Genomic DNA, 26,259 nt, shown 5'->3' on the forward strand with positions numbered 1-26,259 from the left:
GTTAATCAGGAATCTAATTTTGATGGTAAAAGTAAAACTCTTGCAGACTTTTCTTAGCACTTTGAATGCCTTTTGTAGAAACTTAAGACAGGTTATGCCTCATCAGTCGATTATGCCTCACTCCTTTTTGTAATCTTCCTTTTTAATAATGTTTTAGAAAATACTAATTTATTAAGCAAACATAGTAATTTCCACAGACTGTTATCTAAATATTTAATTTACATATTGAATTACGCATCTCAGAGGGTGGAATAAGTGTGATTAAATTCATTAATATAGATGCTCTGAGATGAATGTTTTCCTTGCTGTGCTGTAATGTGTTTTGATTTAGACTTGAATCAGAAAACACTGGCTTGTAATACCACAACATTACAATCTCTTTTGTCCTTAAGGTTTTCTTTTTTTTTATGAGTTGTTTTTATTTTATTTATTTTACTTTTACTTTTATTGTTTGGGATTCTTTGAGGGTACAAAGAATTAGGTTACGCTGACTTCAGTTGTTAGGTAAAGTCCCTCTTATAATTGTGTCCAGTCCCAAAGAGGTGTGCCATACACTGTGACCTCCCATTCCTCTTTCTCCTCCCCTCCTCACTTGCTTATTCTCTACACCCCAACCCTTGTATTAACTCATCTACTGCCTTCATAATAGAATTGAGTATTTTGGATTCTTGCTTCTCCTTTCTTATGAGGCTTTACTAAGAAGAATGTGTTCCACCTCCATCCAGGTTAATACAAAAGATGTAAAGTCTCCATCTTTTTTAATGGCTGGATAGTATTCTCTGGTATATATATACCACAGCTTGTTAATCCATTCCTAGGTCAGTGGGCTTTTAGGCTGTTTCCATGTTTTGGCAATTGTAAATTGAGCTGTGATAAATAGTCTAGTGCAAATGCCCTTATGATAAAAGGATATTTTTTTCATCTGGGTAGATGCCTAGTTAGGATTATAGGATCAAATAGGATGTCTAATTTGAGTTCTTTGAGGATTCTCCATACTTCCTTCCAAAAAAATTGTATGAGTTTGTAGTCCCATCAGCAGGGCAAAAATGTTCCCTTCTCTCCACATCCATGCCAACATCTGCAGCTTTGTGATGTGGGCTATTCTCACAGGGCTTACATGATATCTCAGGGTGGTTTTGATTTGCATTTATCTGATGATCAGGGATGATAAACATTTTTTCAAATGTTGCCTAGCTATTCATCTGTCTTCATTGGAGAAGGTTCTGTTCAAATCTCTTGCCCAGGGGTAGATGGGATTGTTTACTCTTTTTCTGTTGAGTAATTTGAGTTCTCTGTAGATTCTGTTATCAACCCTTTGTCAAATTAATACCCTGAAAATATATTTTCCCATTCTGAAGGTTGTCTTTTTGCTTTACTTGTTGTGTCCTTAGCTATGCAGAAGCTTAAATAAGTCCCATTTGTTAATTTTTGTTGTTGTTGTGATGACCACTGAAGTCTTTGTCATAAAATCTTTCCTCAGTCCAACATCATCATGAATTTTCCCCACACTTTCTTCTAAGATTTTTATCATTTTGTTTCTTAGATTTGAATCTCTTATCCATCTCGAGTCAAGTTTTGTAAGGGGTGAAAGTTGTGGGTCAAGTTTCAGTCTTTTACTTGTAGTTATCAGCAAAATTTATTGAATAGGGATTCTTTTCCCTACTGTATGCTTTTCCCTACTGTAGGCTTTGGTTTATCAAAGATAAGATGGAAAGTAGAGATTGTTTTCATCTCTTGGGTTTTTACTCTGTTCCATATGTCTATGTCTCTATTTTTTTTTTTTTTTGTAGAGACAGAGTTTCACTTTACCACCCTCGATAGAGTGCCATGATGTCACAGGACTCACAGCAAACTCCAGATCTTGGGCTTCCGCGATTCTCCTGTCTCAGCCTCCTGAGCAGCTGGGACTACAGGCACCCGCCACAACGCCTGGCTATTTTTTTTGTTGCAGTTTGGCCGGGGCTGGGTCTTGAACCCACAACCCTCGGCATATGGGGCCGGCGCCCTCGCACTAAGCCATCTATTTTTGTACCAGTATGATGCTGTTTTAATTACCGTGGACTTGTAAGATAGCCTGAAGTTTGGTAGGGTGATGCATCAAACTTTGTTTTTATAACTAAGAATAGCTTTAGCTATATAGGTTTTTCTCTAGTTTCATATGAAACAAAGTACTTCTTTCTTCAGTTCTTGAAAATATGATGTTGGTATGTTAATGGGAACTGCATTGAATCTGTAGTTAAATTTGCATAGAATAGACATTTTGACAATGTTGACACTTCCCAGTCGTAAGCATAGTATGTTTTTCCATTTGTTAGTGTCCTATGCAATTTTGTTTCACAGGGTTTCATAATTCTTTTTGAGAAGATATTTCACCTCTTTTGTTAGGTATATTCCTAAGTATTTCATTTTATTTGAAGCTACTGTGAAAGGAATTGTGTCTGATTTGCTTCTCGACTTGGCTGTTACTGGTGTATACAAAGGCTACTGATTTGTGGACATTGATTTTATACCCTGAGACCTTACTGTATTTCCTGATGACTTCCAGGAGTTTTGTGGTTGAGTATCTGGGGTTTTCTAATTATAAGATTACATCATCAGCAAAGAGAGAGAGTTTGACTTCCTCTGCCCCCATTTGGATGCTCTTTATATCCTACTCTTGCCTGACTGCATAGACTAGAACTTCCAGAACTATGTTGAATAATAATGGTGATAGTGGACATCCTTATCTGGTTCCAGTTCTAAGTGGAAAAGCTTTCAGTTTTACACCATTCAGTATGATGTGAGCTGTGGTTTTGTCATAGATGGCTTCAATCAGCTTAAGAAATGTGCCACCTATGCTTATTTTAAGTGTTCTTATTAGAAAAGGATGCTAAATTTTGTCAAGTGCTTTTTCTGCATCTATTGAGAGGATCACATAGTTTTTGTTTTTGCTTCTCTGGATATGATGTATTACATTTATAAATTTGTGTATGTTAAAACAAACTTACATTCTATGAATGAAGCCTACTTAATCATGATGTATAATTTTGTTCTAATGAGTAGCTTCAATCTATTAGGTAAGATTTTGTTGAGTATTTTTGCATCAATATATATTAGTGTAATTGGTCTGTAGTTCTCCTTTTTAGTTAAGTCCTTTCCTGGTTTTGGAATCAAGGTGATGTTTGCTTCATAGAACATTTTGGGGAAAGTTCTTTCCTTCTTAATGTTTTGGAGTAAGTTCTGCAAAATAGGTTCAAGCTCATCTTTGAAGGTTTGATAGAATTCTGATGTGAAGCCATCTGGTCATGGGCTTTTTTTTTGCAGTTTTTAGCTGGTACTGGGTTTGAACCCACCACCTCTGGCATATGGGGCTGGTGCCCCACTCCCTTGAGACATAGGCACTGCCCCATGGGCTTTGTTGTTGTTATTGTTGTTGGAAGCTTTTTTATTTTTTTCTGCAATCTTAGTGCTTGATATTGGTCTGTTCAAGAGATCTATTTTTTCCTGGTGAAGTTAACAAAGATGGTATGATTCCAGGTATTGATCCATTTCCTCCACATTGCCAAATTTCTGGGCATAAAGTTTTTGGTAGTAGTCAGAAATAATCTTTTATATCTCTGTGGTATCATTTGTTACTTCCCCCTTTGAATTTCTGGTTGAGGTTATTAAAGATTTTACTTTTCTGTGTCTGGTTAATCTGGCCAATGGTTTATCAATTTTATTTATCTTTTGAAAAAAACCAACTTTCATTTCATTAATTTTCTGAATGATTCTTTTATTTTCAGTTTGATTTATTTCTGATTTAATTTTGGGTATTTCTTTTCTTCTGCTAGATTTGAGATTGGATTGCTCTTGTTTTGAAAATAATATTGCAACCCCTCTTTTTTTTCTGATTTCCGTTTGCCTGAAAAATTGTCTTCCATCCTTTAACCCTGACTTTTAATTTGTCTTTAGAGGCTAGGTGTGTTTCCTGCAGACGGGAAATGGATGGTTTGTGTTTTTTTTATCCAATAGACCAGCCTATACCTTTTCAGTGGGAAATTCAAGCCATTAACATTTATTGAGATAATTGATAAGTTCATCTTATTCATCTTATTTTCTGAAAGTGTATTGCTTAGCTTTATCTTTTGCATTACTGTGGAAGCTAGCTTTCGTTCTTTAGTTTCTGGGTGTTTACTTTGCTAGTGGTCCATTATGATGGTCAGTGTGTAAAATAGGTCTAAATATTTACTATAGAGCTGGTCCTGTTGTAGCAAACTTTCTCAATGTTTGCATATCAGTAATTTATTTCATTTTCTGTCAATTTTAAAGCTTAGCATAGCAGGACATAGAATTCTGGGCTGAAAATTATTCTGTTTAAGTAGATTGAAGTCAGATGGTCATTGTTTTCTGGCTTAAAAAGTTTCATTAGAGAAATCTGTAGTCACCCTGATGGATTTGCCCCTGTAGGTTAATTGGCACTTACTCCTGGCAGCTTGCAGAATCTTTTCTTTTGTCTTGACTTTGGAGAGGTTTATGAGAATGTGTCTTGGAGAAGCTCTATTTGAGTTGAGACAACCTGGGATCCAATATCCCTCTGAAAGGAGTGTGTCAGAATCTTTAGTGATATTTGGGAAATTTTCTTTTTTTTTTTTTTTTTATTGTTGGGGATTCATTGAGGGTACAATAAGCCAGGTTACACTGATTGCAATTGTTAGGTAAAGTCCCTCTTGCAATCATGTCTTGCCCCCATAAAGTGTGACACACACCAAGGCCCCACCCTCCTCCCTCCGTCCCTCTTTCTGCTTCCCCCCATAACCTTAATTGTCATTAATTGTCCTCATATCAAAATTGAGTACATAGGATTCATGCTTCTCCATTCTTGTGATGCTTTACTAAGAATAATGTCTTCCACATCCATCCAGGTTAATACGAAGGATGTAAAGTCTACATTTTTTTTAATGGCTGAATAGTATTCCATGGTATACATATACCACAGCTTGTTAATCCATTCCTGGGTTGGTGGGCATTTAGGCTCTTTCCACATTTTGGCGATTGTAAATTGAGCTGCAATAAACAGTCTAGTACAAGTGTCCTTATGATAAAAGGATTTTTTTCCTTCTGGGTACATTCCCAGTAATGGGATTGCAGGATCAAATGGGAGGTCTAGCTTGAGTGCTTTGAGGTTTCTCCATACTTCCTTCCAGAAAGGTTGTACTAGTTTGCAGTCCCACCAGCAGTGTAAAAGTGTTCCCTTCTCTCCACATCCACGCCAGCATCTGCAGTTTTGAGATTTTGTGATGTGGGCCATTCTCACTGGGGTTAGATGATATCTCAGGGTTGTTTTGATTTGCATTTCCCTAATATATAGAGATGATGAATGTTTTTTCATGTGTTTGTTAGCCATTCGTCTGTCGTCTTTAGAGAAAGTTCTGTTCATGTCTCTTGCCCATTGATACATGGGATTGTTGGCTTTTATCATGTGGATTAATTTGAGTTCTCTATAGATCCTAGTTATCAAGCTTTTGTCTGATTGAAAATATGCAAATATCCTTTCCCATTGTGTAGGTTGTCTCTTTGCTTTGGTTATTGTGTCCTTAGCTGTACAGAAGCTTTTCAGTTTAATGAAGTCCCATTTGTTTATTTTTGTTGTTGTTGCAATTGCCAAGGCAGTCTTCTTCATGAAGTCTTCCCCCAGGCCAATATCTTCCAGTGTTTTTCCTATGCTTTCTTGGAGGATTCTTATTGTTTCATGCCTTAAATTTAAGTCCTTTATCCATCTTGAATCAATTTTTGTGAGTGGGGAAAGGTGTGGGTCCAGTTTCAGTCTTTTACATGTAGACATCCAGTTCTCCCAACACCATTTATTGAATAGGGAGTCTTTCCCCCAAGGTATGTTCTTGTTTGGTTTATCGAAGATTAGGTGGTTGTAAGATGTTAGTTTCATTTCTTGGTTTTCAATTCGATTCCAAGTGTCTATGTCTCTGTTTTTGTGCCAGTACCATGCTGTCTTGACCACTATGGCTTTGTAGTACAGACTAAAATCTGGTATGCTGATGCCCCCAGCTTTATTTTTGTTACAAAGAACTGCCTTAGCTATACGGGGTTTTTTCCAGTTCTATACAAAACGCAGAATCATTTTTTCCAAATCTTGAAAGTACGATGTTGGTATTTTGATAGGAATGGCATTGAATAGGTAGATTGCTTTGGGAAGTATAGACATTTTAACAATATTGATTCTTCCCGTCCATGAGCATGGTATATTCTTCCATTTGTTAATATCCTCTGCTATTTCTTTTCTGAGGATTTCATAGTTTTCTTTGTAGAGGTCCTTCACCTCCTTCATTAGGTATATTCCTAGGTATTTCATTTTCTTTGAAACTATGGTGAAGGGAGTTGTGTCCTTAATTAGCTTTTCATCTTGACTGTTATTGGTGTATACAAAGGCTACTGACTTGTGGACATTGATTTTATATCCTGAAACATTACTGTATTTTTTGATGACTTCTAGGAGTCTTGTGGTTGAGTCTTTGGGGTTCTCTAAGTATAAGATCATGTCATCAGCAAAGAGGGAGAGTTTGACCTCCTCTGCTCCCATTTGGATTCCCTTGATTTCCTTGTCTTGCCTAATTGTATTGGCTAGAACTTCCAGCACTACATTGAATAGTAAAGGTGACAGAGGACAACCTTGTCTGGTTCCAGTTCTAAGAGGAAAAGCTTTCAGTTTTACTCCATTCAGTAAAATATTGGCTGTGGGTTTGTCATAGATAGCTTCAATCAGTTTTAGAAATGTGCCACCTATGCCTATACTCTTCAGTGTTCTAATTAGACAAGGATGCTGCATTTTATCAAATGCTTTTTCTGCGTCTATTGAGAGGATCATGCGATCTTTATTTTTGCCTCTGTTAATATTGTGGATAACGTTTATGGACTTGGGTATGTTAAACCAGCCTTGCATCCCTGGGATGAAGCCTACTTGATCATGATGAATGACTTTTTTGATGATAAGCTGCAAACTATTGGCTAGGATTTTGTTGAGAATTTTTGCATCTATATTCATGAGTGAGATTGGTCTGAAATTCTCCTTTTTGGTTGGTTCTTTTCCTGGTTTTGGTATCAGGGTGATGTTTGCTTCATAGAATGTGTTGGGGAAGATTCCTTCTTCCTCAAATTTTTGGAATAATTTCTGCAGTACAGGAATAAGCTCTTCCTTGAAGGATTGATAGAATTCTGGAGTGAAGCCATCTGGACCAGGGCATTTTTTGGTTGGAAGATTTTTTATTGTTTCTTTGATCTCAGTGCTTGAAATTGGTCTGTTCAGGAGGTCTATTTCTTCCTGGCTGAGTCTAGGGAGAGGGTGTGATTCCAAATATTGATCCATTTCTTTCACATTGTCAAATTTCTGGGCATAGAGTTTCTGGTAGTATTCAGAGATGATCTCTTGTATCTCTGTGGGATCAGTTGTTATTTCCCCTTTATCATTTCTGATTGAGGTTACTAGAGATTTTACTTTTCTATTCCTCGTTAGTGTGGCCAATGGTTTATCTATTTTATTTATTTTTTCAAAAAACCAACTCCTTGTTTCATTAATTTTCTGAATGATTCTTTTGTTTTCAATTTCGTTGATCTCTGATTTGATTTTGGATATTTCTTTTCTTCTACTGAGTTTAGGCTTAGATTGTTCTTCTTTTTCCTATTCCATAAGATCTCTTGTGAGATTGTTGATGTGCTCTTTCTGTTTTTCGAAGGTAGGCATCTAAAGCGATGAATTTTCCTCTCAAAACTGCTTTTGCAGTATCCCACAGGTTTTGGTAGCTTGTGTCTTCGTTGTTGTTATGCTCAAGGAAGTTCATGATTTCCTGTTTTATTTCTTCCTGCACCCATCTGTTATTCAACAGAAGATTGTTTAATTTCCATGGCTTTGGGTGGGGTTGACCATTTTTGTTAGAGTTGAGTTCCACCTTTAGTGCCTTATGGTCTGAGAAGATACAAGGTAAAATTTCAATTCTTTTGATTCTGTTGATACTTGTTTTGTGTCCCAGGATATGATCAATTTTGTAGAATGTTCCATGGGGTGAAGGGAAGGATGTATATTCTTTATCTTTGGGATGGAGTGTTCTATATGCGTCTCTCAAGCACAGTTGTTCTAGGGTCTCATTTAAATCTCATATCCTTGTTTAATTTCTGTTTAGAGGATCTGTCCAGCTCTGTAAGAGGAGTATTAAGGTCCCCTGTTATTATGGTATTATCAGATATCATATTGTTCAGACTGAGTAAGGTCTGTTTCAAGAATCTGGGAGCATTTAAATTGGGTGCATAGATATTTAGAATTGAAATGTCTTCTTGTTGTATTTGTCCCCTGACCAATATAAAGTGACCATCTTTGTCTTTTTTGACTTTAGTTGCTTTCAATCCACATGTATCTGAAAATAAGATTGCAACTCCTCTTTTCTTCTGAATGCCATTTGCCTGAAAAATTGTCTTCCAACCCTTGACTCGGAGCTTTAATTTGTCTTTTGAAGCCAGGTGTGTTTCTTTCAGATAGCAAATGGATGGCTTGTGTTTTTTAATCCAGTCAGCCCATCTATGTCTCTTCAGTGGGGAATTCAAGCCATTAACATTTATTGAGATAATTGATAAATGTGGTAGTATTCTATTCGTCTTATTTTGTGAGAGTCCATTGCTTAGTTTTATCTTTTGCATCAGTGTGGAGGTTAGGTTCTGTCCTTTAATTTCTGAGTTCTTACTTTGCTGCTGATCCATTGTGGTGGTCAGTGTGCAGAACAGGTTGAAGTATTTCCTGTAGAGCTGGTCTTGCTGTGGCGAATTTCCTCAGTGTTTGTATATCTGTAAATGATTTGATTTCTCCATCAATTTTTAGGCTTAGCTTAGCAGGGTACAGAATTCTGGGATGGAAATTGTTCTGTTTCAGTAGATTATAGGTAGATGACCATTGTCTTCTTGCTTGGAAAGTTTCATTAGAGACGTCTGCGGTCACTCTGATGGATTTGCCCATGTAGGTCAACTGGCGCTTACTCCTGGCAGCTTGCAGAATCTTTTCTTTTGTCTTGACTTTGGACAGGTTCATCACAATGTGTCTTGGAGAAGCTCCGTTAGAGTTGAGGTGACCTGGGGTCCGATAGCCCTCTGAAAGCAGTGTGTCAGAATCTTTGGTGATATTTGGGAAATTTTCTTTTATAATATTCTCCAGTATGGCTTCCATTCCTCTGGGGCATTCTTCTTCCCCTTCTGGAATTCCTATAACTCGTATGTTGGAACGCTTCATAAAGTCCCATAATTCTGACAGTGAACGTTCTGCTTTCTCTCTCTTCTTTTCTGCCTCTTTTACTATCTGAGTTATCTCAAGAACTTTGTCTTCTACCTCTGAAATTCTTTCTTCTGCATGGTCTAACTTGTTGCTGATACTTTCCATTGCATCTTTAAGTTCCCTAATTGACTGTTTCAGTTCCTTCAGCTCTGCTATATCCTTTTTATATTCTTCATATCGTTCATCTCTTATTTGATTCTGTTTTTGGATTTCCTTTTGGTTACTTTCCACTTTATTAGCAGTTTCCTTCATTGTTTCCATCATTTCTTTCATTGTTTTCAACATGTGTATTCTAAATTCCCTTTCTGTGATTCCTAACATTTCTGTATAGGTGGAATCCTCTGCAGTAGCTACCTCATGGTCCCTTGGCGGGGTTGTTCTGGACTGGTTCTTCATGTTGCCTGGAGTTTTCTGCTGATTCTTCCTCATGAGTGATTTCTTTTATCTGTTTCTTTGCCCTAATTTTCCTTTCACTTCCTCTTGCTCTTTAAGTTCTCGTGCCTGTGGACTAAGGGTTACAGGACCAGAAGGGTGAGAAGGTTGAAGAGCAAAAAAGGGATGAAAGAAAGGAGGACCGAGTGATAAGAAAAAAAAAGAAAAATAGAGAAAGGAGGGGGGTGGGTAAAAGGAATATTGACAAAAAGAAGAGAGGCCCAGAAAGAGGGAGACAGAGCTATATAGGTGTACAGTAGGGTACTTGCACACAACCTTAAGAAAACCCCACCTTCTGGGGGTGCCCAGTTGGGTGGTTCCCTTGACGTCAGCTGCTCTTTGCTAACCTGATCAGACACAGTACCCCACCTCCACCAAGTAGAGAGGAAAGACAAAAATGCTATAAATCAAACCAAAACAAGCAAACAGAAAAGTTTACGGTATAAAATTGGGTGGAAAAGCAAATAATAGCAGTAGAAACACTAGGAAAAATGAAGTTCTAATAATTGAAAAAGGCAGCAATGGGAAATTATAATTGAACTAGAAAAATTGAGAAAGAAAAAGGATCTGTATGGAAAAGGTTGAACTTAAAAAACAAAACAACATCAACAACATCAAAATAAACAGAAAAAACAACCAAACCAAAAAAAACAAAAACAAAAAACACAACCAATAACAAAGCAGTATGTATATGTTATTGAATATTGTCTGGGCAACACGTGGTCTTCTGGGGTATGAGATGTTAATCACAGTTCTGATACGACTGGAGGCTGCTGATTTCTGAAACCCCAGCAGGTAGACAGCCTAAATCTCTTCAGCCCACTTAAAAGGCACTTTGAACTTGTTCACTTGCTGAGCAGAAGCTTTCCCAGGAAAGTGCTTGTCGCTGGAATCACTGCTGAAGTGGCTATCCACTTACCCAGTGTGCCAAAACTGGTCTCACTCTGCCCCTGAGAGTTAGGGCTACAAGGCAGCTCAGACCCCGCCCTTAGGCTACTTGGTCACTGGGTTATCAGCTCCCACCCAATTCTAGCTCTGTGACCCTGAGGGCGGAGCTTGCCAGGGCTGATCGCTCACAATGGCTCCCTGTGACCCACAGCCAAACACTATTAGCTCCGTCTGGCTCAGCGGCTCAGACTGGGGCCCTAGACAACGGCCAAAGTTCTCCGCACTCCTGCTCAGGCTCTCCCCAAGGCAGTTCAACTGAGTGCCAAGTCCAAAGACACCAAAACAGTTCACAGGTAAGGCCTTTCTGGTTTGCAATCTTGCTGCTACTGAACTTACAGTTGTGGGCAGGTTTAGATGGATTGAACACATGTGATCACTTGCCGGTTTTCCACTGTTTTAGTCCTCCTCTTGGGGTCCAGAAGTCTCTCGCTGACTCCCTGTATCCTCTCAGGGTTGATGATAGGCATATCCCACCAGCCAGAGATGCCTGGAGTCCTATCTCCCCAGACTCACAGTACCCAGATGCAAGGAAGCTGTTACTCGGCCGCCATCTTGCTCCGCCTCCCCCGGGATGAAACCGATATTTGGGAAATTTTCATTTATGATATCCTCTAGTAGGGTTTCTATTCCTCTGGGGCATTCTTCTTCCCCTTCTGGGATACCGATCACTCATATGTTTGAATGCTTCATAAGGTCCCATAATTCTGTTAGAGAACATTCTGCTTTCTCTCTCTTTTTCCTGTCTCTTTAACTGCCTGAGTAGCATTTAAGAGTTCTACCTCTAACTCTGAGATTCTTTCTTCTTCATGGTCTAATGTGTTATTGATACTTTCTACTGCTTCTTTGTGCAGTTCCCTGATTGCTTTAATTCCTTCAGCTCTACTACATCATTTCTATATTCTTTATATTGTTCATCTCTTATTTGATTCTCTTTTTTAATTTCCTTTTGGTTATTTTCCACTTTCTCAGCAATTTCCTTCATTGTTTTTACCATCCATATTTTAAATTCCCCTTCTGTCATTTCTAACATTTCTTTTTGTTTGTTTTTCCTTTTTTAAATTAAATCATAGCTGCGTACATTTATGCAATCATGGGGTACCATGCACTGGCTTTATATACAATTCAAAATGTTTTCATCAAAGTAGTCAACATAGTCTTCATGACATTTTCTTCAGTTATTGTATTAAGACATTTATATTCTATACCTAGTAAATTTCACATGTACCCCTTTTTTTTTTTTTGTAGAGACAGAGTCTCACTGTACCGCCCTCGGGTAGAGTGCCGTGGCATCACATGGCTCACAGCAACCTCTAACTCTTGGGCTTACGCGATTTTCTTGCCTCAGCCTCTCGAGCAGCTGGGACTACAGGCGCCCGCCACAATGCCCAGCTACTTTTTTGTTGCAGTTTGGCTGGGGCTGGGTTTGAACTCGCCACCCTCGGCATATGGGGCTGGCGCCCTACTCACTGAGCCACAGGCGCCACCCCGTACATGTACCCTTTTAAGATGCACCATAGGCGAGGGCCCATCAATTACTCTCCCTCCACCCATCCTCTCCCCTCCCCTCCCGTTCCCCTTTCCCTTTCTTCTTGGGCTATAATTGGGTTATAGCTTTCATAGTAAAACTGAGTACATTGGATACTTTTTCTTCCATTCTTGAGATACTTTGCTAAGAAGAATATGTTCCAGATCCATCCGTATAAACATGTAAGAGGTAAAGTCTCCATCTTTCTTTAAGACTGCATTATATTCCATGGTGTACATATAGCACAATTTATTAATCCATTCGTGGGTCAGTGGGCATTTGGGCTTCTTCTGTGATTTAGCAATTATAAATTGTACTGCAATAAACATTCAGGTACAAATATCTTTGTTATAATGTGACTTTTGGTCTTTTGGATATATACCTAGTAGAGGAATTGTAGGATCAAATGGCAGGTCTATTTTTAGATCCCTAAGTGTTCTCCAAACATCTTTTCCAAAGGAACATATTAGTTCGCATTCTCACCAGTAGTGTAGAAGTATTCCCTTTTCTCCACATCCATGCCAACATCTCTGGTTTGGGGATTTTGTGATGTAGGCTAATCTTACTGGAGTTAGATGATATGTCAAAGTAGTTTTGATTTACATTTTTCTGATGATTAAGGATGATGAACAACATCAAAAATACACTACTTGGATCTGAACAAACTAAAAAGCTTCTGCACAGCCAAGACGACAGTAGGTGAAGCAAGCAGACAGAACTCAGAATGGGAGAAGATATTTGAAAGTTAAGGGCGGCGCCTGTGGCTCAACGGGTAGGGCGCCGGTCCCATATGCCGGAGGTGGCGGGTTCAAGCCCAGCCCCGGCCAAAAAAAAAAAGAAAGTTATGTCTCTGACAATGGTTTAATAGCCAGAACCCACAGAGAACTCAAATGTATTAGCAAGAAAAGAACAAGTGATCCATCTCAGGGTGGGCAGGAGACTTGAAGAGAAACTTCTCTGAAGAAGACAGGTGCATGGCCTACAGACACATGAAAAAAATGCTCTTAACATTTCTTTATAGGTGGAATCCTATAGTAGCTACCTCATGATGACTTGGGGGATGGTGGTTTGCTGTGGTCTGATATTTTTTTATGTGGCCACGATTTTTCTGCTGTTTCTTCCTCATGAGTATTTTCTTTTTGTGTTTCCTTGCCCTACATTTATCCTTTACTTCCTTTTGCTCTTTAAGTTACCATGCCTCTGACTTAAGGTGTTCAAGTGTCCTTTTGGTAAAGGTAGAGGAAGGAAAGTGAGTGAGTGAAAGAGAAGATTAACAAAAAGAGGAGAGTAACAGAGGGGTGGTGCCTGTAGCTCAAAGGAGTAGGGTGCCAGCCCCATACACTGGAGGGAGGTGGTGGGTTCAAAAGCCGGCCTGGGCCAAAAACTGCAAAAAAAAAAAAAAAGAAGAGAGTAACAGAAAGAAAGGTATAGGAGTAGTAGTGGTATACAGTAGGATCCTTTGACCCACACCCACAAATCTACACCCTCTGGAAGGGGCTGGTTTGGGTGGGTCCATTGACATCTGCAGCTCTTTGCCAGTCAAAGCAGACACAAGATCCCACTTCCACTACATAGAGAAGAAAAACAAAAATACTATAAATCAAACCAAAACAAACAAATAAAAAACCTTATGGGATAAAACTGGAGGAAAAAATTAATAACAGTAGCTAGCAGAAAAACTAACAGAAAATGAAGCCCTTATTATTAAATAAGGCAACAATGAAAAATTGTATTTACATGAGAAAAACAAAGAAAAAAAGAAAAAGAAAAAAATTGAAAAAAATTTTTTTAAGAAAACAAACTATATATATATATATATCTTGCTGAATATTGCCTGGGCAACAGGTGATCTTCTGGGGTGTGAAATGCTAATCAAAATGCTGATACAGCTGTATAAAATAGAGACTGGAAGCCTCTGCTGACTGCTGTGTCCTCAAACCCCCCAGGATTGGGAGCCTGAATTTCTCCTCAGTCTGCTTAACAGACACTTGGACCTTTCCAAACCATGTCCCTTTGCTCAGCAGTGGCTTTCCCAGGAAAGTGTGTGTTGCTTGGATCTCTCTCAAAGTGGCTGCCCCACTTATCAGGTGTTCCAGAACTGGCCTTGCTCTAGGACCCTGAGGATTGAGCCTGCAAGTCAGCCTTCCCACAATGGCTGCGGCCTGGCCTGCAGCCAAACAATAAAAGCTCCATTCTGCCCCAGCAGCTCAGTCCTGGCCCATGGGTGCTGTTTAAAGTCACTTGCTCCATTAAAAATCAACACATATCCCACAAATGCATAAATGTATTCATGATCTATGTGTATATGTCTTAATAAAAAATAAAAAAAAGTCACTTGCTCACTCTCCCAAGATCTCCCTACAAAAAACCAAGTGCCCAAGTCCAAAAAAAAAAAAATAAATAAAACCAGGGAAGGCCTTCCCACTCTGCAAACTCCTGCCACTTCTGCAGCTGCTGCTGCTGCAGCCACTATAGCCAGCCAGCCTCTGACCAACTGCTGCTTCTCCACTGATTTAGTCCTCCTCTTGGGGTCCTGAGGTCTCCTGAGGTCTCCTATTGCTTCCTCTGTGCCCCTGAAGGGACATTTCTGGATAGAATCCACAAGCCAGAGGTGTCTGGATTCTTCTCTCCCCAATTTCGCCACATCCAGCTGAAAAGAAGCTGTCTCTAGTCTTCCATCTTGCTCTGCCTCCAGATAATGTTTTCAATATAGCCAAGCAAACAAGAGCAAACAGAGAGTTGTATATATATTTTGGCTTTCAGGAGGAGGCCGGTGAGTGGTGGGGATTTGGGGGTGTATTCCAGGGGCCTCATCATAGCACAGTTTTTCGTGCTTTCCTGCACCTCGCCTTCCAGACACGGTGGGATTCCCTGAAGGCATGCTAGGATATTGGGCCACAAGGTGCACTCCAGAGGAAAATGTCCTTTGATTAAACAAGAATTTAGGAGTCTAGAAGAAGACTAAGACTGTTGGATTTGAGTATGTCCCCAGCTATGTGATAAGCTCAACTGGAAGAAAGAAATGTATGAACTAAAGTATAAATTGGCTTTTAATGAGAAGCAGCATGGCACAGAAGTTAAAGGAACAGACTTCCTACTTTCAAAGCCTTGCCTCAGTTTTCTCCTAGTAAATGAGGATCTTAATATTAATTCTCTCTCCCTGTCTCTTAGGCTTGCCATTTGCAGAGTTCTTAGAAATTGCCCATCACAATATCTATAACCAGGCTTTCTGTTTTACCTTTTGGTCATCTAGCATGGTCTGGCTGATCCTAAGCCCTCAGTGTGCTTAAAATCAACCCACTGGCTATCAGTACACACCTCCTGAAAACTTAGTAGGTGCCACACCTGGGCTAGGCACTAGGATAAAAATAAATAAGATATAACCTCTGCCTCAAGCAAACCAACCAGAGTCTAGTACAGAAAATGGATTTGTAAATGGCAAATTTAATTTTGTGTGATGAAAGGAACAACAGAGGAAGATATAAAATTCCAGACATGGTAGAAGGAGACTCATTTCTGGTTTAGGGCTTTCTGAAGGAACTGGTTTGCATAGTTTTCAAGTACTGTGCTGGATTTTGAGGCATGACTAGGAGTTGGATTTCCAGGAGTGTGAATGTTGAGGAAGAGTGAAAGGGTAGAAAAAAAGCAGGTATAGGATGAATAATATGGGAGGAAAATGTGCCATGTCTTTCACCCCTTATGCTATTTCTTTGATATGGCCCTGAGATTTATGGTTCTGAAGTAGCCCCAATTTCTAATCTAAGTCTGGAAAGAGTTACATGTCTAATAGAAGCATCAAACTGGAGAATTCCCTCCTTTACTTTGAGAACTGATGTGGTGGTGTCCAGCCGCATGCATCCTGCCATTTATAGCCACTGGCTTTTCTCCAAAATACAGACTAGAATTGGTCTGCCATTACTTTGCCTCTGAGATGATCTTCTTGCCAAACAAAATCAAGAAGCCATTTACATATCTAGATGTCAAATCTAAATCCTGAGCTATTCAGAACTTCATTCTTCTGGGTGAAAAAGGATGGCAAATTTTGAGACAACTTATGGCTTTTAAAATCTAACCATCTCCTTTGCTGGAGGGAGATTGGAGGATGGGAGTCAGAATTCCTACAATCACCTTCTCCATTTCCTCTGCCCATAGTCACTTGCCTTTCTTTCAACGTGCTATCATTATGATAAATGTATTTATAAAAACACCTCAGTTTTCAATTCATTAAAATTAAATTTGTCACATTTTACAAGTAAAAGAACAATTTTCAGATGAAAATGAAAACATTTTTCCCTCCTATTTTGCTATTACCATCCCCACAGTCTCACAGTTGACAGTCGTAACTTTAAAAGGCCGTTTCACACACAGATATGCACAGAATTCTTATTGGGAGCATCAGGGATGAGGCAAAGTGCACAGAGGTGCTCTCAGGGATTCTGACTGTGTGGAGGACCTCTGAGCCAACCGCAAAAACCACTCCCTTTTTCTGATGGTCTTGCCAGGCTAAGGAATGTTTACTTAAGCTAAATCAATTTAACCAAAGCACACTGTTAAATTTAAAATGATGTGTATTATTACTAGTCTGGTTGTATTTTTGTTCTTGATGCTACTTAGTAGCCAAAGAAGAAGCACAGAAGTATCCATTTTCCTCCCGAAAAAGCACAGAAGTATCCATTTTCCTCCTGAAATTTCTTCTTCCTCTTGGATTCTTGGTGGGACCATGATCTTTCCTAGTGAGAAGTCTTGGAGTCAGCCCACATTTCTCATTGTCCTTAATCTCTTGGTCTAATTTTCACTGTTATTTGAATCTTCTCTGCGTTTTTGTTTGTTTTACATCTCTCCCTTTCATGTTCCTCTTGAGAGTGTATTTAGAGGTGAAGACTCTTAATTGAGAAACATCACCATTTTTATGTCATATTTCAAAACATTGGATTTCTGCAGGGGGCTATCATGGGGTCTTCTTGCTTTTGTTCTTAAACTTCGATCCCAGATTTGCAAAACTGATTCTGTTTTGTGCTTTAATGGTGACAGGATCGAGTCCAAGCTCCTTAACATGAAGTAGGAGACCCTTTGCCACCTGTCTCCCCTTCCTTCCGATGCCTGCAGTCTCTCTTCATGCTCTGCATGTGAGCTTCCTGCCACTTGATGCTCCTTTCTCTTCTAATCTCCTGTCAAACCTTCATCTCTCTGAGAATTTTCTTGACTCACATGTCATCACCTTCTGGCAGGCACAGTTTATTCAAAGTGGATAATTTAAAGAGAATTTAATAAAGGGATTATCTCCCTATAAGGATATGGGCAGAAAATGGGGAAATCACAATGGATGGAGCAGTAGGTCCCCTGAGGCTACAACAAGGCATCTGCCCCCTCCTTGGGCAAGGGAGCTAATATCTGTACTCAGAGACAAAGAGGTATGTGGGCCAGCCTGCTGTTATTTACCTCCTCCCTCTGCAGAAAATGAATCAAGGGAATGAACATCCTAACCTTACTCTTCCCTCACAGCAGTCTCCTGCCAGCCCTCACTCTTGGCTGAGGAGCAGGGTCAGGGGAAGTGAAGAACCTTTTCCACGGTCACACACGTCAGCATCCTGGGGAGCAGAGCAGCCTGCAGAAAGGTAAGGAGTAGGTCTGGAGGGCTACTGAAGCTATCAGGCACACCACCCAAGCAGAAGTGATCATTTTGTGCTCCAAAGAGCCTGGTTCACACTTCTTTTATTGACATTATAATGCCGCATTGTAATTATTTGTTTTTGTATTTCTCTCCCCTACTATGTTATCACCTTTTCAGTAGAAGGAGACATGTTGTTGGGTTTCGTTTGTTTGTTTGTTGTTTTTTGCTCATTATATTCCTATTGTTCACCACAGTGCCTACCAAGCAGCAGAAATTCAATGAAATTTTACCTAAATGTAACTGGTTTATCCAGAAAACCATGAAGAAAGGGACAGCCCTGGAGGGTGAGAAAACTGATTATTCTCTTTCAAGTATATTATTGGAGGGGACCAGAGGGATGTATCACCTGACATCGGCAGAACCTCTGTACACTCACCACCTCCTTCACCTGACATTCTCCACTCCTGTCATCACTGCCTCCCTCCACGATGGTGGTCACCTTATCAGTGCACACTCATTTCTAGAATGCCTAAATCTCAAATTGTTATCCAGCCACCCTGAGTTACTAAAAAAGACACAAGACAAACCAGTTAACACAAATAAGGATGACCCTTTCTCCCCAGTTTCTACACTACATCCTGCTGTGCTTCTGCTCTGGTGAGGTGGGCTGAATCACTTAGGAATTTGAATCTCTTCACATGTGATCCTTCTCACCCAAGACCCAGAGCGGAGCCATCACCTAAGTAGCCTCCCAGCTGTTTCCATTTCAGATTCTACTCCAGGTTCTGCCTGGTCGTCCTTGGCATCCCAGTAATGGATCTCCCTAGCCTAAAATACATCACCCAAAAGCGAGTGAAAAGGACACCATGCCCCCCATTTCAATCCTCCAACTTGAAGACCCAGGACCAGTGTGTCCAATGTTGTGGCACATGTTTGTCTCCTCTGTGCCCTAGATGCATATATCCCATCTTCACCCGAGTTTAGATTGTAAAGTGGGAGGCTGAAGACTTGTAACACAACTTCAGAGAAAAGAGGGTCTTGATAGAAAGAGCAAAACAAAGTTTCTTGTAGAGTTTAATTTGCAGATGGAGCTCCTTAGGGTGATTCTGGGTTTGAGTTTCCTTATTAGGGTGGGAACTAGAGCTCACTGAGGCTATCACTGAATTTTTCTTGCTTTAGACTCTTTTTTTTTTAACCTACTGACATCAGTAAAATCAACATACATTAATTGGGCACTTGATATTCAAAAATCCTTTTGCTAGGGGCTATCTTCAGCACAGAGTGTGTGGTCATGAAATTCAGTCTTTTGTTCAAACAGGAAACTGGTAAGAGGGGGAAGTGGTGACGTAGTTGACCACAGAGAGAGGAAAGATGTAGTAAACACCTGGCACAGGTATTCTAGCCTGGGAGGTATTCTAGCTCTGGCTATGGACTTCACATTCTTTCCCTGTAACAGATTTTAATATACTTCATTATAATTGCCTTTTAAATGTCTGCCTGCCCCACTAGACTACATGCCTGTGAAGGCAGGGAATTTGTTCTATGTATATTTGTAACTCTAGTGCTTAGCACAGTGTCTGACCTCCAGCAGCTGCTCAACAATTACTTGTGTGAAAAATAGCTTCATGCTATTTGAAGGATATCTTTGTACAAACAGGAGACCTTCACTCTTTTCAGTAAATGGGGCTAAGCCTACAGTGTGCTGGGTATGGCCTCATGGGAAAGAAGATTCTTTTATTTCTTCTGACTCTCTAGAGAGATAATGCATGCAAGTTATTTTCATATGCCTATATATTAAGACGTAGGCAGGTGAGATGAATTGTGATGTTACCCACTTGCTTTAATTTGAAGGCTCTTGTGGTCTCAAAATACTACCTCTCACTGCTTACATTAGTCATTACCAGCAATGGCAAAATGAAAATATATATTTTCATGACTCTGTCGTGGGGTAGAATCACAATGACTCATCCTAAGCCATGGACTTCTGTGGACTTTTTAACTCTACTATTTTGTTAAATAGGCTGGAATAAAATGTGGGCCTGGGACATAGGATGGCTAAGTTTTGATAAAGACAACTCTTTTATATTGCTCCCCAGTGTAGAGTGAGCATAAAGGAAGGCCATTCTCCAGAGGCTGCAACACCTTCTAAGCTGGCCTCTGGCCAAAGTGGAGTGCGCTCTTAGCACAGCTCTGGGTGGAACACTTCAAATCAGGTAACTTGAGATCCAGGAGAAAGCATATGAGGGAGTGGTCTGCAAATATTTCAAATCTCACCTAGCACTCCAGCTGGGAAATGTATAAGGATATGAGGTTCTGCCTTAGACACCAATAACCTTCAAATCACACATCAAGCCCCACACAAACCAAGGAGGGAACCCAACGGCTGCAATGGTAAATATCTGAGAAATACTATTTTGAATGATTGTTGGGCATGCATCAGGTACACGAGACATCATCCTTTCTTCTCCCAGGAATTTCAGAGTATGGCTTTGGAGACTTCATAACAGAATATCAAACCAACCACTTCTTTGCCTTGTATTTAAAATGTACCAATCTTTGCTCAATCAATAATGTAGACCATCTGCCTTCCAGACACTTGTCAGAGAGAATGACCTCAAATTGTCAGCTCTGTAACCCCTATCAGAATCCAATCTGAGAGAAGAGATACTTAAGAATGAGTCTCTAGGGAATGGTTTTTAAACTTTTTTCTTTTTTTTTTTTTTGCAACAGGTATTTTTCTTCCAGTGATATCTTACCTGGAAACTCAGCATGGGAAATAGACAAAAGTGAAGCACTGGTGGAAGAGAGCAAGAGACCTCTGATGCCCCTTAGTCTCCTTTGGTGCCTGAAGTTCCTGTACGTGGCTCCTGAGGAGGGCAGTTTAGAACCAGAGGTCTAAAGAAAATGCCAGGTCTTTACTCCTCTGCAACTTCTGCCTTTGCAAACATACAGTGGAAAGCTGCACGCAGGACTCCCTAAGCTTAGCATATGCAAAACTGCCTCCTGGGAGTTATGCCCTTAGCTTACCCCAAGGGCAAGAGCAAGAATGGTCTTCTGTGCTTTTTCTCTTTATATATTTTTGAACTGATGGAAAAAAATATAGATGAGTGTGTTACTTTCATAGCTAAACAAAACCAGAAATAAGTGATATAACTAAAGTAAAATCTTAGAAAGATAAACCTGATAGTGGGCTTAGAGTAAATTGAAAATATTAGCAACTGCCAGCAGAGAGAAGTTTGAAAGCTGGTGTACTCAGCCTAGGGCTGCACTATGGACAGCTGCACTAGAGTGGCAACAGGTACAAGATGGAAATCATTGTTCATGAGACCCATTCAGTGTGAGGGTAGATGGATGGGAATGTCAGAGAGACATCAGGAAGACACAAGGACAGAGGGGCCGCATCAAAAATGGCAGAGGACATCTGTGGGGAGGTCTTAAGGGAAGTGAACAGTGGTGTTTGTACCCGGGAACAGAGATCATCATTATCTTTTAGAAGTCAGAATCGAGAGAGCCATAGCTGGAGGATATTCTGCTCTCTTGTATAGTGAGGGCTGTGGAGGAGAAGGGCAGAATGATTGTACCCATAGAAGTGGTAATCACATACACTCATGGGGACTTTGGGCCTGCATATAAGGTGCTCCCTGCCCAAACTCCTCCCAGAATAAAGTGGCCTACATACTGAGACCTGCCCTGAATAATGCAGTCTGACTGACTCTAGTGATTCAATAAAAAATAAAAATCATTTATTGTCTACAGAGTGGATGATGCAATTCCCTCAAAGGGCTTCACATTTATCCTCTTGTTTAGCCAGTCCAATAACTCTGTAAGCGAAGTGGAGCCAATGGGGCCTTGATTTCTTGGGAAAAGATACAGACAGAAAGTGCAGTAACATGCTTCCCAGGGATGGCAGAGCTGTGACTGGAACCTGGGTCTTCTGCCTGTGGTCCCATACTTAGTCTCGACCTCCACCCCAAGCAGCCTCACCTAGAAGGGCTCCATGTCCCTGAATGTCTACACTCACACAAGAAGTCTCAGACTGAAACTATTTGGAGTTTCTGCTCTGTTTGGTAATCTGCTCATTACCTTTCCAAACTTTTCTGAATTGGATATTGATGTTGGCCACTTGGCTCGAAGGGCTGTGTTTCATTTTTCCAATGTCTCAATTTTATTCATTTAGTGGGTATCTTATCTCTCCTTATCCATATTTTATCCACATTAGCACTATCGTGTGTCTGAGCTCTCATTTAATATGCACAGGCAGGTGTGGTCTGCATAAAGATACCTTTGAGGATGTCTCCCTTGAAGTTTTTCGTCCTCCCTGTATATTTTTGATGGTCCTATGGCCTGTGTCTGGTTCTTGTCAGTGCACTTATGGTGCTGTTCTATATATTTTGTATCAATGTGACCTTTGCAATGTTTCCATACTGGTCTCTTTTACTTATATTTGTGAAGTAATGTGTGATTAGGTACTTATATAAATACACACAACATATAAATACATGTGGTATATATAGAAATTATTCAGTATATAATAGTGGGTATATGTGTTTGTAAATGTATGTATGTGACTATCTACCTATTTATCCATCTATCCAAATGATTTACCTCTCTCTCTCTATATATACACACATATATTAAATACAGGACTAGGTTCTGAAATCTAATTATAAAAATATCCTAAAAGTGACATTGACTATGAAGGGTCTGTGAGAGAACATGGTCAGTTTGGCTTGTTCAGTCCCCTGAAGGGGTTATTTATACAAAGAGGAATTATTTACTTAGAAGCACTGGGTTTTAGAAATAGAAGCAATCAGAGAAGTCATGTTCAAACTCTCATTTTGTAGCAAAGAATGTAAAAGTTATAGAGTTAACTTAAAGTCACTCAATGGGGATTAGAGCCTGGAAGTTTTCTATTTAGCCTCTGGTTCCTTTCCTTATATCTTTGTCTGTTCCCTACATGAATTTTTGTTTTCAGGAAATACAATAGGTTAGAAATTAAAGGTGAAGTTTAACATTATCATACTATAAGATTTTATTGTGGGAGTTGTTATGCAAGTGGGATTATGTTTGTTCCTGTATTCTCCTGAGACCAGAATGTCCAGGCATGGAAGATTGAGCAGGGAGTGAAGAGCCTTGTAGGTGAAAGAAGTTTTCAGCATGGTAAGTGGACATCAGGAGCTTAGGGCCATGGTAAGTGGGCAGAAGGGACTAATCTGAGGCTTCCCTTCCCTACCCTTTGGTCAAAGAAAGACCTAGCACCACCTTCTCCTTGTACCTTTCTATTTCCCCATCATCTCCTGGAAATTAGAGCCACCAGCAGTTCTGCAAATATAAGTCACTTGGCTTCACAAAAAGGAAACAATTAATGAAGAATCTTCTGTTCCCACCAGCCCAATGCCATCTTTTTATGTCCCCCAAGCCAAGAAGTGATTTTGGCATTGAATATTTAGGTTTGTCCAATGCTGAAAAAAACCCTTGATTTATGCAGTTCAGTCAGACACCTGTAAAATCACTGAATAGAAACCAAACAGGATGAATTGACTGGTGTGTGAAACAACTGTTCATTTGACTCAGAACCCTTAATCTGGCAGTTTTGTGCGATATAACATGTGCAGAACACCAATGGAGCCTTGCCCTCGTACAATTTTGATGAAGTAATAAAGCATGTGCATATAACTTTCATAGAAACACTGCAAGAGAATTCTTTTTTAAATAAGCTTGCTGGTGGGAATTTTCTACCCTAGGGAGATGAATTGAGAGGAAAAGGCTGCAGTGGGTCGGGCTGGCACGTGCTACCTCTGTGCCAGAAGAGGGCGGCAGCTGATGGTTCCCCTTTTAGACCATTTAGAACTTTTAACTGAATGGCTCAGGTCACTGACCAACTTTTCACTATGAAGTACTTCACCGGTTTGACTAAATGAGGTGGACTGGTGGTACATATAGGCATTGCCAAGCTTTCCTACTTTCAATTTTTTATGAAGAGGTCTTTCACTGGATTTCTATAAATTTCAGATTAGTAGGGGGTACATATGATTAGGTTATATATGTTTGCTTTTGTAGGGTTAAAGTCTGAGTTGTAGGTGTCACCTTCCCCCAAGGAGTATGCAATATACCTGTGTAGTGTACCCACTGAGTGAGAGTTTGCCCAATCCTTCCTCCTCTCCCCTTTACTTGAATTGCATTGAGTTTTTTCTCTCAGGTGAGCATGTAGGTGTTAATCTACTAGTTCCAGTTTATTCCTAAGTGCATGTGATATTTGTTTTTCCATTCTTAAGATACTTCGCTTAGGAGAATGGTTTCCAATTCCATTCAGGTTGTTACAAAAGATACAAAATCTCTTTTTATGGCTGAATGTTATTATTATTAAGCATATGCCCCAATTTATTAATTCATCCATGTATTGAATGATACTTTGTTTCCACCTATTTGTGATTATGAATTATGCTGCTATAAACATTCCAGTTCAAATGTCTTTATGATAAAATATTTTTTTCTTTCTTTTGGGTAAATACTTAGTGGAAGGATTGCAGGATCAAATGGCAAGTCTATTTTTAGTTCTTTGTGGAAACTCCATACTTCTTTCCATAGAGTCTGTACTTGTTTGCAGTCCCATTTACAGTGTTTGAATGACAGAACAGGTCTTTGTTTTGTTCCTGGTTTGTGGTCTTGGAACAAAGACACCTAAGCAGCAATTACATAAATGAGGTCTAGCGATCTCTATGACCGACTAGCCATAAGATCATTACCGTCTCTACCTGTTAGTTTTTGTCTTTGATTCATTTATTCATTCATTTTTTTAAAACTTCATAACTTAGAAATAATTTTAGATTTGCAGAAGAGTTATATTTTCTCCCTCCCTTCATCCTTCAAATACTTTAGTGTATATTTCCTAACACAACCACCGTACATCATATAAATATCCTGTTTCTCATTAAAGATTCACCCACTGGTTTTTGCAGCCATTGATGATTCTTGCCTTATTTAATTTTGCATGATTACTTTAGTAAATATCCACTATGTCTCAGCTACTGCTCTAGACACATGCATGAATACAAGTCACTCCATAGCCTCCGTCCATTAGAAAATACAGACACGTAAACACTGTAGCAAGTGGAACAAGGACAGTGAAAGGGCAGCTCAGAAGAGGTCAGGATGACTGTCTAGGCAGTGAGGTTAGAGAGGACCTAACACAAGAGGTAATTTCTAGAGTGAATATCTCCAATTAAAGCAGAGGACATACATGTACTCTAGGCCTTATACATTATTATGGTGATATGAAGTCTTAGCTATTCCAAATTTAGTAATTTCCTACTGCCTGCACTTCTTTAGTTTTAGTATTTCTCATCATTTTCAAACTTTTTGACATCTATCCATAGGAAGAAATACACTTTACATCGTGGTGTAGTGCTCACACACACACACACACACACTGTATAATCTCCAGGAATAATTCTTAGTTATTTTCTATTGTACTCAGCTCTACCCTATACTATTCTCTTAATGTATTCAGAACTAACACATATAATATATGGGAATAGAGATGTGGAATCTGCATTTCTAAAAAGTTTTCTGTGTCATTCAGATATGGACATAGGGTATTAGCATAGGGAAAGGTGGAAAATATTCTGAGATAAAAAGTGTGTCTTCAGGTGGCTCTGTTTAATAGGGAAGATCTTAAAGTTCACCAGCAGGGGAACCCTACTGTAGTTGATAAGTTAGATCTTGGTTAACTATGTTCATTTGCTGATTTACAGCTATCTGGCACTGGGGAAAAAACCAATGTCAAGATTTTTTTTGAAGGCTCAGTCCGTTTCTGTTTGTGAGTGGTTGACGAAGGCTGATGAGAACTCTCTGACAAAGATGGGAGCATTTTCCCTCGAAAGAGAATGAAGGTTGCAGTAGTGAAGTGATTCATTCCAGTTTCCTGCTAATGCTTCATCCCTCTCTGTCCATACTGCTGCAGATGTTTAAGGTGCTGTATTAAGAGACAGTAGGAGCGAGGGAAAGACAGTTTAATCCTGGGGCTTTGAAAAGGGATTTTTTAACCTTACATTAGTATAAATTGCTTAAAAAATGTGGACCTTGGATCAAATGTTGGCTTACCTTTGATAGGCAGATAATTTTTCTCTCTGTGTGGCACATTTTCTTCCAGATAATACTTTTGGATTCCAAGTTCCAGCCATACTGTCCTTTATTTTAATGATAGGAGATTCCAAGGAACCAGCACCCCCAAAAAGGGGGCTACATAAAAATAACAGAGAAGTTCACCTAGAAAGAACAACAAGTGAAAAGGGTACAGGGCAGAATATGACATGGTGCTGAAGTCTCAAGTTTTGGAAATTGTAGCAGGAGGTATTTCTGGAGATTTCGGGTGCTTTAACGTCCTGCTAAGGACACACTGGACTCTGTAGTGACACGCAGTCAGGTCAGGTTGTTACACAAGAAATGGATGTGGTC

The sequence above is a fragment of the Nycticebus coucang genome, chromosome 7 (genome assembly GCF_027406575.1).
Source record: "Nycticebus coucang isolate mNycCou1 chromosome 7, mNycCou1.pri, whole genome shotgun sequence".
Lineage (NCBI taxonomy): Eukaryota > Metazoa > Chordata > Mammalia > Primates > Lorisidae > Nycticebus > Nycticebus coucang.